This window comes from Lithobates pipiens, unplaced genomic scaffold, assembly GCF_037356315.1.
Source record: "Lithobates pipiens isolate NorthernLeopardFrog02 unplaced genomic scaffold, aLitPip1_a1.2 Scaffold_16, whole genome shotgun sequence".
Taxonomy (NCBI): domain Eukaryota; kingdom Metazoa; phylum Chordata; class Amphibia; order Anura; family Ranidae; genus Lithobates; species Lithobates pipiens.
The window spans coordinates 558,332,715-558,347,168 of NW_027507748.1; the positions used below are offsets into that span (position 1 = coordinate 558,332,715).

A 14,454-nucleotide genomic window follows, 5' to 3' on the forward strand; every position below is an offset into this window, starting at 1 on the left:
ACTGGATTTTAATGCACTCATAACAAAGTATCTGCCATTAACGTAACTTTGCTGTGAAAACTATTGTTTTGTTTGTTTCCAGCATGGATCTCTCAAAGCCAAATACAAGTGAAATTTGTGTAGCTCTCCACATGATTCGTCAACGATAGTTACCCTGAAACTAAATTATCATTTTCCCAGACTATAACTATTTTTTTTAAGGGCTCTCAACTCTGCCTCCTGGCACGTGTTTAAACTTTGTGTGACTTCTGTTGTTCTGGACCAGATATGCCATCTGTATATCAGAAATTGCTCAGCGAGAGCTTATTGTGTAGTCACAATGAAAGATATGCAACAATTTATGGCCATAGAGAGTCCCTTTTATCAGTTGACTATTGCCTAATAAAACGGGCTCCGTGTGGCCCTCAAAACTCTTCATGTCTGTCATTATGACTAAATTAAAAGCCTGCTGAGCAATTTCTTATGTACAGATGACATATCTTGTCTTGCATTTATGGAATGGTACCATCTGTTTCAGTCATTCCAGCCAACTATAACAAAATACTATTGAATGGAGTGTAACTGGTGATTTCTCCTGTTTATCTTTATTGTGCTGTCTAAATACCTTACCTAATGTCACTTCATTTAATAAGACAGTAGGAAGCAGGAAAAGCAAATGGCAGAGGAGATTTTGTGTCAATCATCCCTACTCTGCCCCTTCTTTCATGTTCCAGCCACCAGTACAATCACTCCCACTGTCAATCTAAACAGAAATTTAAAGGGCATTGTCACTTTTAATTAAAAGTTCTGAGTTCTTCACCAAGTGGCCTTACCTGGTGCCACACAGCCTTTGCAGAATAAGTCCTGGGCGTGCCCAGCTCTTACTGCTCACGCAAGCTGCACCCATTCAAACCAGTGCAGACCAACTATAGGACTTAATGGACCAAGGGGTGCATATAGGCAGTTGTTGCTAAAAGCAGCTGGGATATTTATTTATTTTTTTACTGCAAAAGCTGTGTAGTGCCACATAGTTTAGAACTCAGTAGCAGGGTAAAAGGTAAGTATTAGGGTAGATGGCTGCCACTCATGTGGTAACATTTAAAGGGCAGCTTTACTAAAAGCATAGATGTCCTCTAAACAGAAATTCATAAAATGATGGTAATTTAACATAAATAAGAATCACTGTACATGTACAATGCAATCTTAAGTACAGTGCCTTACGAAAGTATTCGGCCCCCTTGAACTTTTCAACCTTTTGCCACATTTCAGGCTTCAAACATAAAGATATAAAATTTTTATTTTTTGTGAAGAATCACCAACAAGTGGGACACAATTGCGAAGTGGAACGAAATCTATTGGATTTTTGAAACTTTTTTAACTAATAAAAAAATGAAAAGTGGGGCGTGCAAAATTATTCGGCCCCCTTGTGTTAATACTTTATAGAGCCACCTTTTGCTGCGATTACAGCTGCAAGTTGCTTGGGGTATGTCTCTATCAGTTTTGCACATCGAGAGACTGAAATTCTTGCCCATTCTTCCTTGCAAAACAGCTCGAGCTCAGTGAGGTTGGATGGAGAACATTTGTGAACAGCAGTTTTCAGCTCTTTCCACAGATTCTCGATTGGATTCAGGTCTGGACTTTGACTTGGCCATTCTAACACCTGGATACGTTTATTTGTGAACCATTCCTTTGTAGATTTTGCTGTATGTTTGGGATCATTGTCTTGTTGGAAGATAAATCTCCGTCCCAGTTTCAGGTCTTTTGCAGACTCCAACAGGTTTTCATCCAGAATGGTCCTGTATTTGGCTGCATCCATCTTCCCCTCAATTTTAACCATCTTCCCTGTCCCTGCTGAAGAAAAGCAGGCCCAAACCATGATGCTGCCACCACCATGTTTGACAGTGGGGATGATGTGTTGAGGGTGATGAGCTGTGTTGCTTTTACGCCAAACATATTGTTTTGCATTGTGGGCAAAAAGTTTGATTTTGGTTTCATCTGACCAGAGCACCTTCTTCCTGTCATGGTTATGCAGTGATCTTCCTGTGTTTGCTTACCTTCCCTCATGTCTTCAGACTAAGAAGCCAGCCTCTTCCACCTGGTGGTTTTTATAACCTCTCCTCTAAGCATGGCTCCACCCCAGGCCTATCAGGGAGCCCTATATTAACCTGTGCACTGCAGGCCTCAGTGCTGATCAACCATTGTGTATCCATTGTGTATTAGCGTCCTGTTTCCTGCCGTGTGCTCTGCTGCTGTTTTCCATTACCGACCTTGGCGTGTTTTGACTATCCCTGTTTGCCTGTGACCCTGACCTTTTGGTGTGTACCCGACTATTCTTGTCTGCTTGCGGCCCCGACCTTGGCTTGTCCCTCATCATCCCTATCCTCCTGTTGCCTACTGTGGGTGTGAGCTGGGGGACCCTGGGGGTCGCGACCTGGAGCCAGTTGCAGCCAAGTCCATCCTCACCACTCGAGGCTCTGGTGAACACCTGCTGGCTCTTAGACTCCGCGCCCCAGGGAATCTCACGCTCTAACCCCAGTGGGATTTGTCCCCCATCTGCAGCAGTCAACCGTAGGGTCCACAACCTTGCGGTGCACCCCTAACCCTACGGGGTGCATCTGTCACCTGGGCTCTAGGTGACCTGACACTTCCACATGTTTGGTGTGTCTCCCAGGTGGCTTGTGGCAAACTTTAGACGAGACTTTTTATGGATATCTTTGAGAAATGGCTTTCTTCTTGCCACTCTTCCATAAAGGCCAGATTTGTGCAGTGTGCGACTGATTGTTGTCCTATGGACAGACTCTTCCCACCTCAGCTGTAGTTCTCTACAGTTCATCCAGAGTGATCATGGGCCTCTTGGCTGCATCTCTGATCAGTCTTCTCCTTGTCTGAGCTGAAAGTTTAGAGGGACGGCCAGGTCTTGGTAGATTTGCAGTGGTCTGATACTCCTTCCATTTCAAAATGATCGTTTGCACAGTGCTCCTTGGGATGTTTAAAGCTTGGGAAATCTTTTTGTATCCAAATCCGGCTTTAAACTTCTCCACAACAGTATTACGGACCTGCCTGGTGTGTTCCTTGGTCTTCATGATGCTCTCTGCGCTTTCAACAGAACCCTGAGACTATCACAGAGCAGGTGCATTTATACAGAGACTTGATTACACACAGGTGGATTCTATTTATCACCATCAGTCATTTAGGACAACATTGGATCATTCAGAGATCCTCGCTGAACTTCTGGAGTGAGTTTGCTGCACTGAAAGTAAAGGGGCCGAATAATTTTTAAAGTTTAAATTATCCAATAGATTTCGTTCCACTTCACAATTGTGTCCCACTTGTTGGTGATTCTTCACAAAAAATTAAAATTTTATATCTTTATGTTTGAAGCCTGAAATGTGGCAAAAGGTTTAAAAGTTCAAGGGGGCTGAATACTTTCGCAAGGCACTGTACATAGTTTTAAAGAGGTAGTAAACTGCAGATGTTTAAAAAAGAATATTTGCAAAATGTGTTTGTATGCATCACATACTAACACATTATGAAATACTCACCTTGGAACAGAGCCCTCCTGTGCTGTAGAATCACTGCTGAGAGGGTTGACATGTTCGCCCTATCTTTTTTATGGGTTCGCGAGCTCCGGCTATGCGATTGGCTGGAGCCTTGATGACGTCACTCCACCACATGCAAGTAGGAGCGGCAAGGTATGCCTGACCTTTAGAGAGCTTGCGCCAGTGATGTCACTTGCTGCATGTAGGGTGAATATCTTCTAAACGGTGCACGTTTAGGAGATATTCATTTTACCTACAGGAAGTCCGTTATTATAGGCTTACCTGTCGGTAAAAATGACCAAGTGGGGTTTACAACCATTTTAAGATATGCCTGCATCATATCAGGGCTGTCAATACAGAAATGCTGTTGCATGTGTACTTACCTATTTTTTTAATGTCACATGTCACATGTCCCTGTGGCTCCAGCTCCATTGTGTCTGCTGCAGGGGAGAGGAGGGAGCTCTGACAATGGCTAAGTCATGGGAGCCTATAGGTGAAACCACGGCTATGGGAATTCACAGCCGTTGTCAAGCACTGCCTTACACAGGCGAGCAGCTGAATCATGTGACCAAACAAGATTAAAAAATGTAAATATACAGATCCTTTTATACAGGGTACACCAGATAGGTAGGAGGAGGGGGGAGGAAATGTTTTTGTTTTAAATGCCCTTCAAGCCTACAGGGGTTGGACAAAAATATGGAAGCATTACATGATTTGCAGGTATGGAAGTAACAATGTTTCACGTTTAAAGCAGAAGTGATGTAACATTCTTTTTCCTAGCAGATGCGAAGACTTACTTTCATCATTCGCTGTGTGCGCTGCTAGTAATACGGAGTCATGTCAGAGCTTGCTGTGTTTCAAAGAGGGCAAATTGTTGGTACCCGTTTAGCTGGTACCTCGGTGACTGAAGTTGCCAATTTATTTACGGTGTCGCAAGGTACAATATCAAAGGTTATGACGGCATATATAGTTTCTGGTAAAACTGTCTGCTACGCATAAGCACAGTCGACATGGTCAACTGACTGAAAGAGATAAAAGGATTGTGACCCAGATTTTTGCATGAAGAGTGGTATCAGACTCTCTTATCACCATCCAAAACTTATATTTGCAATTCCCATAAGAATTCAGGCCGTCTTGGATGCCAAAGGTGGTTCAACGCCATATTAGGTAACAATATTGTCCAACCCCTGTATATTGGTCGGATTAGAATGTGGAAAGACTGGTGCATGACAGACAGGATCGGCTTGTCAGGCTCCAGTAGACATCAACTAAAAACAAAATGGCGGTTGTTTGCATACAACCACCCTGTTGCATGAGTGTGAATAGAATGGGTAAAGGATGGCTCAGCTTCTGTTCTTCACCTGTAGAAAACCCTTCAGACTTGTTTCACCATACTCTGGTCTAAATTGTAGGGGCCTCTATGATTAAGCCCCGAAAAGGTAGAACTAAAAGGTATTTTGTAAAATAATACTTTCTAATGTGAAGAACACATTATGCTGTTATTTTTTTTTTTTTACACACACAGAATAGATGACCAACATTCGGTTAAAAATTGTACTACATTAAAATTTAGATTTTATGTATTTTTCTTTTAAACATTTTTGAAAAGGAAAGGCACTTAAGATAGAAAGACATGCACTGGAAGCCTCGTTAAGTGGATGTATCCTTTTAAAATTAAGGTTTTGTTCTAAGCGATTCCACTTGTCAGTGGGAGAACTAATATTAATTTGCTTCCAGCTGTGTAACCCATAGTAATTGTATTAGTCAGGGCTATGATGTCACAGCTATGAATAACAATCTTGCAGAACCATAGGTGATAATACAAGTACTCATAATCTCTCCTGTCATGCTGACCATTGTTCTGCTTTTATTTATTTTTAGGAAAAAACTTTTATAATTACATTTTTATTTTAACTATTTCGGTTATCTATATAGATACCACTCAAGTAAATACCATGAAAAAAAAAATAACAGCATGTTTTGTAATTGCAATTTATTTTTCTAACAGATAATTGTAGATCAGTTTTTAGGTCACACAGTATAATAAAGTGTCCCTGTCTTCCTGTCCCGCATGCTCAGTGGTACAACAATTTGAAAATAGAGATATAAAATAATATGGTATTCCCGCGCTACTGGGAGAATGAACAAATGAAAATGAAATAAAATTGGTGGCAGCAAACCACCGACAGGGGTGCAAACCCCACCCAATTAAATAGTAAGAAAAAAATCAATATATGGTGTTGCACTCCAAATAAAAAACACAGAGCAACACTATAAAATAAAGTGGCCTATTAAAATAAATGAATTAAGAACTAAACACATGGATGTGGTAAATAAATAAAGTGCAATCATAAAATCCACTGTGCTAATCAAGCCATTAAAGGGGAGGTCCACCCTAAAGTGGACCTTCCGCTCATCGGAACCCTCCACCCCTCCGGCGCCACAATTGGCACCTTTCAGGGGGGAGGGGGGTGCAGATACCTGTACAGTACAGGTATCTGCACCCACTTCCAGGATAGCTCTCTGCGGAAAGGGGCGTAGATTACGCCCCTTTCCGAAAGTCCCCCCGCTGCCTGCTGGGAAACATACAGATCCCAGAGGCAGCGGGTCCATCCTTATTGCGCAGCGCGACTCGCGCATGCGCAGTAGGGAACCGGGAAATGAAGCCGAAAGGCTCCACTTCCTGATTCCCATACCCAAGATGGCGGCGGCAGCACCCGAGAGACGATCGAGAGATCAGCTTCGGGTGCCGACATCTCGGGCGCGCTGGACAGGTAAGTGTCACTATTTTAAAAGTCAGCAGCTGCAGTATTTGTAGCTGCTGGCTTTTAAAAAAAAAAAAACGTGGAGTCCCGGCGGACTCCCGCTTTAAGTGCAAATATAAACATCCATGTATGTGAATATATAAAGTGCATAAACAAGTGCAATAACAGCAATCACAGATAAATAAACAGTCCGTGAAGCACACAGTGCAAAAAGCAAAATTGGAAATCAAGTCCGTGAAGAAATGGAATTGAGTGACTTGGATATGTGACTAAGTGATCCTGTATCTTCAAAGTGCCCACAACACACCAGGTGGAATGGCCCCCTTACCTTACTTCTGTAAAGCAGAAAGCAAAATACAATAATCCAGAGTGCTGTATCCTATGCATGGTAGACTGGATCTGTCACCTCACACAGCTGAAGCTAGGGTTTCGACTAAATTCTCCCGTCTGAACTGTCTGTACTAGGTATATGTAAAAAAAAAAAAAAAATGCACTTATGTCCACTGAGCGATTTATCGGTCATTACATGATAGCACTATCGTTTGCGCTCATGGCCGAATGTTCGTTTTTCGAAAATGGGTTTGTCCGATTTTTCGTATAGTGTATGGCCAGCATTAGTCATGGCTGGTATGGCATGGCTTCTCTGTGTTGAGGGCTCAAGGTACCCTATGAGTTGGGTATAGAGCTCCATGAAAAGTTGCTTAGATCAGTGGTTCTCAACCTCAGTCCTCAAGTACCCCCAACGGGCCATGTTTTCAGGTTTTCCTTTACTTTGCACAGCTGCTTTAAATCAATATCAATGACATTTTATTGATAAGAGCTATTTTATCTAAGGGAAGATCCCAAAACATGGCCCATTGGGGGTACTTGAGGACTGAGGTTGAGAACCACTGGCTTAATAACCTGAACTTCTGCAGGGTATCAGCATCAAAGAATTGATCCAGCAGTGTTCACTCCTTAAAGGTTCTTTTCTTTAAAAGGACCACTTGAGATCTTCTCCTCCTCATCCTCCTCCTTTGCATTGCGCAATCCTATTTAATATGTGGTCTGTCAGGCCCCAGAAACAACTCCTGACTAAAATATAACTGACACCTGCTCTAGCACTTTCCCACCTATTTTTTAAATCAATCACTTTGGCCATTGCCATAGTTACCGCATGGTTATTGCAAGCTTTGACCAGTACTTAATAACCACATGCATTTACTTATTTGCCTTTGTGAATTGACTTTAATGCCTTTTTATGCGGTATTTAACCAATTGCCGACCGCCCACCGTTGTTTAATGGTGGCAGAATGGCTCCCCTGCACAAATCACTCACTGTACCTGTATGCAGCTTTAAGGAGTATAAGGGGAGCGCGCCCGCCGTGGTACTGAGCAGCCGATGCGCATGCGTGATCGCTCCTGACAGAGCCAGAATGAGGATCTGTGTGTGTAAACACACAAATCCACGTTCTGACAGGGGAGAGGAAACCGATCGTGTGTTCCTAGTATATAGTAGACATGTGCGATTAGTTTTGTACGAATTACAAATTCGTATGAATTTCCCTAAATTCGTACATTTGGGAGGATCCAAAATACCAATTGCCATGCGTCCCAATTTTGTACGAAATACAAAACTTTTGTTTACGAATTTCGGATCAATCGTCGTCGTCGACTCATTATGCTTATTATGAGGGGCTCCCACCATCCCTGTGCTATGCTGACTTGCTGCTGGGGCTGTACCCCTGCTGTGCCCATTAAGAGGGGCTTCCCCCATCCCTGTGCTGTGCTGACATACTGAGCACAGCAGGGGTACAGCCCCAGGAGGAAGGAAGGCATCACAGCACAGGGATGATGGGAGCCCCTCATAATGAGCACATGGCTGCCATGCACAGCTGCTCCAGTTTTTGCCAGCTCCAGTTTTGATCCCCCGCACTGTACGGGGTCACCGGGGATGTGCGGGGTCACTGGAAATTGTTTGGTGTTACCACGCTTGGTTGCCATGGGCAACTGCTCCAGATTCTGTTCGCTCCAATTTTGATCAATTTCCCTAAATGTCTTTTTATCTGTTCTAGCAGTCATATATGTAAATTAGAAGAATGGTGGGGGCACATCAGGGCATATTGAGGCACATCAGGGCACATTGGAGCACATCAGGGCACATCAGGGCATATTGAGGCACATTGGGGCACATCAGGGCGTATTGGAGCACATTGGGACACATTGGGGACATTAGGGCACATTGGGGAACATCAGGGCACAGCGTTTACCAGCCAGCATGCAGAGTAGCGCAGGAAGCGTGTGTAATAAGTTCTCTCTCTCCGCTGCTTCCTGGCGGCCCCTCCTCTCTTCTTGTCCATCCCAGATGATGTCACAAGCAAATAGAGGTAAATGAGAAGCGAGGGGAGGGATTGTGTGGAGGGACAGGGACCAACTAAGACCAAATGGCCATCTCTGCTGCAGACAGTCAGTTCAAAGAATGTTCAGAGTGAGGCAAGGATACCCGAGCTTTGGCAAATTGATTTTCAAAAATGCTAACTTCTCCTTTAGCTGGGGGGACAACTGGGATCTTTGGGGTGGCAGGATGTTTCCCGTCACAGAAAACACCCGCTCACGCTGGACACTTGTCGGAGAGCAGGACAGTAGCTCGTTGGCAATATCTGCTAGGGCAGGCCACTCCTCGCTCTTCTCCTGCCAAAAAAAACATTGGATCTGTGGTGGGGTGCACTGGTGGGGCTGACAAATAGGACATGACAACCTCCTTTGCAGATATGGGTTTCTTGGGGCACACTATGCTGGAGGTTCCCATTAGGCTGTCAAGTGCCTCAGCCAAGACAGAAGATGCTCCGCTGGCATAAGCTCTGCTCACTTCACTAGATGATGCATGGGAGAGGGGGTGTTCAATATCTTCTTCCTCCTCTTCCTCCTTTCCCAGCCTTACCATCTGCCTTTCCCTCAGACGCACCCTGTCGATTAGTCTGCCCCGCCATGTTGTCACAGCACTACACTGCACAGCTATTTTGCCCTTTATGCGAGGGTCACACATTGCAGCCAGCATCAGTTCTGGGCAAGAGGCAGTCAACTCCTGCGTGCGCCTGCCCATTTCCATCAGAAATGTGTTTAGCAGAGCCAACACATCAGGTTGAGGGCCACTACCAGGCAAAGGTTCCTCAGCCGACTTGAACCGATCCAAATCTTAAGGTGGTTGAAGAGTGGGAGCACATAATCAATGCTGGCATCCTCGCGGCTTAGGTGTTCTGACAGAGAGGAAAGGTTTGAGGACTGCCATAATCTGCCCAATTATGGCCCAGTCCTCCCTGCCTAAAGGTCTCTCTATGCCAATGTTATGATCACAGGCCATGACAAGGGTTGAATTCCACCTAGTCCCCACTTCCTGTTTTAGGCAGTGTTCTGGAAGGCCTGCCTTCCTCTGTTCCACCCTGAGGAGGTGGCTGTCCCTCACACTCTGATGGAAGTGACCAGCCATCTTCTGACAAGAGTCCACCACTTTGGACAGCCTTCCATCGCTGCCAGAAATGGCCTCCACCAACCGAAAACTGTCAGTTACCACCTGGTGGAGAAGGTGGGCTGAGCAGCGCACACCCACAAAGCTGCCATCCCTTACAGCCTTGACCATGTTGTTGCCTCCATCAGTGACAACATAGCTAATCCGGTAGTTGCTATCTGCCTGTCCAAACCACTGCAACAACATTTTCTGCAGGGCTTGCAGGATGTTTTGCGCTGTGTGCTTTTCATCAATGGCCTCAGCGTGCAGGAGGAAGGAGCGGTGCCACTGTTTGTCAACTGCTGACGAGGATCCAGATGTTTGAACTAAAATGTAGACAAAAAAATATGATTTTGATTCCAGCAAACTAACACCAAAATCACCAAATGTCCCCAAAAAAATATTATACCAACAGAAAATAACAACATATTACCTAAATGATCTGCTCCACTACACTAACTAACCCACAAAGGGAAGTCACATGATCAGGCCTGCCCTGTAGGCCTCAGCATCAGAAGAAAAGCTCTGATTGGTCAACCAACAGTCACATGTTGTTTCCGTAGTAATGAAATTTGGACCGAAAAGTGAACAAATCTAATGAAAATTCATATTTCGGATCGGAAATTCTTTAACGAAATTTCATATTTCGGATAAAAGCCAAACTTCCATCAGCATCGACTGTTATATTGAGGTATATATATTTTTGCCTTTAAATTCATAGTAAAGAATGTTCGTAATTGTTACGACAAGTTAACGAACCGAACGACAATTCGTATTTCGTACGAATCAAAATTGAATTTCGGACACAAATTACGAAGTACAAATTAATTCTAATTTGAACCGTAACGGAACGAAACTAAACTAATTTATTGACGGCGCCCATGTCTAGTATATAGGAATACTGATCAGTGTCCTCCTTCAGGCAATCCCACCCCCCCCCCCCCACAATAAGAGCACACTGAGGCCGCGTACACACGGGCGGACTGTCTGACGGACTTGGTCCGCTGAAACGTGTTTCAGCGGACAATCCGCTCGTGTGTGGGCTTCAGCTGACTTTTTCAGCGGACAGTCTGGCGGACTAAGTGTTTCGGAATTTCCGTAATATTGTCCGTCCAAACTTGGTTTCAGCGGACAGTCCGCTCGTGAGTAGGCTAGTTCGACGGACTAAGTATGGCGCATGCTCAGAAAGGATTCACACGGCCGAAGGTTGCATTGCAGTGTATTGGACGTCGTATTTCTAGTCCCGTCGTACGTGCCGTACACGTCATCGCGCAAGCTTTCAGCGGACTGTCTGTTCGTCGTGTGTGGTCAAGTCCGTTCATTCAAAAGTAGGACGGACTGTCTGTCGGATTGTCTGATGGACTTAGTTGGACGGATAGTCCGCCCGTGTGTACGCGGCCTGAGGTAACACAGTTAACCCCCTTGATCACCCTAGTGTTAACCCCTTCCCTGCCAGTGACATTTATACAATAATCAGTGGCTATTTTTGAGCTCTGGTCGCTATATAGATGTCAGTGGTCCCAAAAAAGTGTCAAAAGTGTCCGATCTGTCCACTGCAATGTTGCAGTCCCAATAAAAATCACAGATCACCACCACTACTAGTAAAAAAAAAAAAAAGCCATAAACTATCCCCTATTTTGTAGACACTATAACTTTTGCGCAAACCAATCTATATGGTGCCTTGCGAAAGTATTCGGGCCCCCTTGAACTTTTCAACCTTTTGCCACATTTCAGGCTTCAAACATAGGATAAACATAACATAAAGATATAAAATTTTTATTTTTTGTGAAGAATCACCAACAAGTGGGACACAATTGTGAAGTGGAACGAAATCTATTGGATTTTTGAAACTTTTTTAACTAATAAAAAAATGAAAAGTGGGGCGTGCAAAATTATTCGGCCCCCTTGCGTTAATACTTTGTAGAGCCACCTTTTGCTGCGATTACAGTTGCAAGTCGCTTGGGGTATGTCTCTATCAGTTTTGCACATCGAGAGACTGAAATTCTTGCCCATTCTTCCTTGCAAAACAGCTCGAGCTCAGTGAGGTTGGATGGAGAGCGTTTGTGAACAGCAGTTTTCAGCTCTTTCCACAGATTCTCGATTGGATTCAGGTCTGGACTTTGACTTGGCCATTCTAACACCTGGATACGTTTATTTGTGAACCATTCCTTTGTAGATTTTTCTGTATGTTTGGGATCATTGTCTTGTTGGAAGATAAATCTCCGTCCCAGTTTCAGGTCTTTTGCAGACTCCAACAGGTTTTCATCCAGAATGGTCCTGTATTTGGCTGCATCCATCTTCCCCTCAATTTTAACCATCTTCCCTGTCCCTGCTGAAGAAAAGCAGGCTTAAACCATGATGCTGCCACCACCATGTTTGACAGTGGGGATGGTGTGTTGAGGGGGATGAGCTGTGTTGCTTTTACACCAAACATATCGTTTTGCATTGTGGGCAAAAAGTTCGATTTTGGTTTCATCTGACTAGAGCACCTTCTTCCACATGTTTGGTGTGTCTCCCAGGTGGCTTGTGGCAAACTTTAGACGAGACTTTTTATGGATATCTTTGAGAAATGGCTTTCTTCTTGCCACTCTTCCATAAAGACCAGATTTGTGCAGTGTATGACTGATTGTTGTCCTATGGACAGACTCTCCCACCTCAGCTGTAGTTCTCTGCAGTTCATCCAGAGTGATCATGGGCCTCTTGGCTTCATCTCTGATCAGTCTTCTCCTTGTCTGAGCTGAAAGTTTAGAGGTCTTGGTAGATTTGCAGTGGTCTGATACTCCTTCCATTTCAAAATGATCGCTTGCACAGTGCTCCTTGGGATGTTAAAAGCTTGGGAAATCTTTTTGTATCCAAATCCGGCTTTAAACTTCTCCACAACAGTATTACGGACCTGCCTGGTGTGTTCCTTGGTCTTCATGATGCTCTCTGCGCTTTCAACAGAACCCTGAGACTATCACAGAGCAGGTGCATTTATACAGAGACTTGTTGGAAGATAAATCTCCGTCCCAGTTTCAGGTCTTTTGCAGACTCCAACAGGTTTTCATCCAGAATGGTCCTGTATTTGGCTGCATCCATCTTCCCCTCAATTTTAACCATCTTCCCTGTCCCCGCTGAAGAAAAGCAGGCCCAAACCATGATGCTGCCACCACCATGTTTGACAGTGGGGATGATGTGTTGAGGGTGATGAGCTGTGTTGCTTTTACGCCAAACATATTGTTTTGCATTGTGGGCAAAAAGTTTGATTTTGGTTTCATCTGACCAGAGCACCTTCTTCCTGTCATGGTTATGCAGTGATCTTCCTGTGTTTGCTTACCTTCCCTCATGTCTTCAGACTAAGAAGCCAGCCTCTTCCACCTGGTGGTTTTTATAACCTCTCCTCTAAGCATGGCTCCACCCCAGGCCTATCAGGGAGCCTTATATTAACCTGTGCACTGCAGGCCTCAGTGCTGATCAACCATTGTGTATCCATTGTGTATTAGCGTCCTGTTTCCTGCCGTGTGCTCTGCTACTGTTTTCCATTACCGACCTTGGCGTGTTTTGACTATCCCTGTTTGCCTGTGACCCTGACCTTTTGGCGTGTACCCGACTATTCTTGTCTGCTTGCGGCCCCGACCTTGGCTTGTCCCTCATCATCCCTATCCTCCTGTTGCCTACTGTGGGTGTGAGCTGGGGGACCCTGGGGGTCGCGACCTGGAGCCAGTTGCAGCCAAGTCCATCCTCACCACTCGAGGCTCTGGTGAACACCTGCTGGCTCTTAGACTCCGCGCCCCAGGGAATCTCACGCTCTAACCCCAGTGGGATTTGTCCCCCATCTGCAGCAGTCAACCGTAGGGTCCACAACCTTGCGGTGCACCCCTAACCCTACGGGGTGCATCTGTCACCTGGGCTCTAGGTGACCTGACACTTCCACATGTTTGGTGTGTCTCCCAGGTGGCTTGTGGCAAACTTTAGACGAGACTTTTTATGGATATCTTTGAGAAATGGCTTTCTTCTTGCCACTCTTCCATAAAGGCCAGATTTGTGCAGTGTGCGACTGATTGTTGTCCTATGGACAGACTCTTCCCACCTCAGCTGTAGTTCTCTACAGTTCATCCAGAGTGATCATGGGCCTCTTGGCTGCATCTCTGATCAGTCTTCTCCTTGTCTGAGCTGAAAGTTTAGAGGGACGGCCAGGTCTTGGTAGATTTGCAGTGGTCTGATACTCCTTCCATTTCAAAATGATCGTTTGCACAGTGCTCCTTGGGATGTTTAAAGCTTGGGAAATCTTTTTGTATCCAAATCCGGCTTTAAACTTCTCCACAACAGTATTACGGACCTGCCTGGTGTGTTCCTTGGTCTTCATGATGCTCTCTGCGCTTTCAACAGAACCCTGAGACTATCACAGAGCAGGTGCATTTATACAGAGACTTGATTACACACAGGTGGATTCTATTTATCACCATCAGTCATTTAGGACAACATTGGATCATTCAGAGATCCTCGCTGAACTTCTGGAGTGAGTTTGCTGCACTGAAAGTAAAGGGGCCGAATAATTTTGCACACACCACTTTTCAGTTTTTTATTTGCTAAAAAAGTTTAAATTATCCAATAGATTTTGTTCCACTTCACAATTGTGTCCCACTTGTTGGTGATTCTTCACAAAAAATTAAAATTTTATATCTTTATGTTTGAAGCCTGAAATGTA

General features: G+C 44.6%; 1 long non-coding RNA gene across 2 annotated transcripts in view; it reads right to left on the reverse strand.

Moving 5' to 3' along the window:
- Positions 1-14,454, reverse strand: part of LOC143983643 (uncharacterized) — a 51,694-nt gene that overhangs the window by 15,246 nt on the left and 21,994 nt on the right. The gene's annotated exons all lie outside the window — the stretch shown is intronic.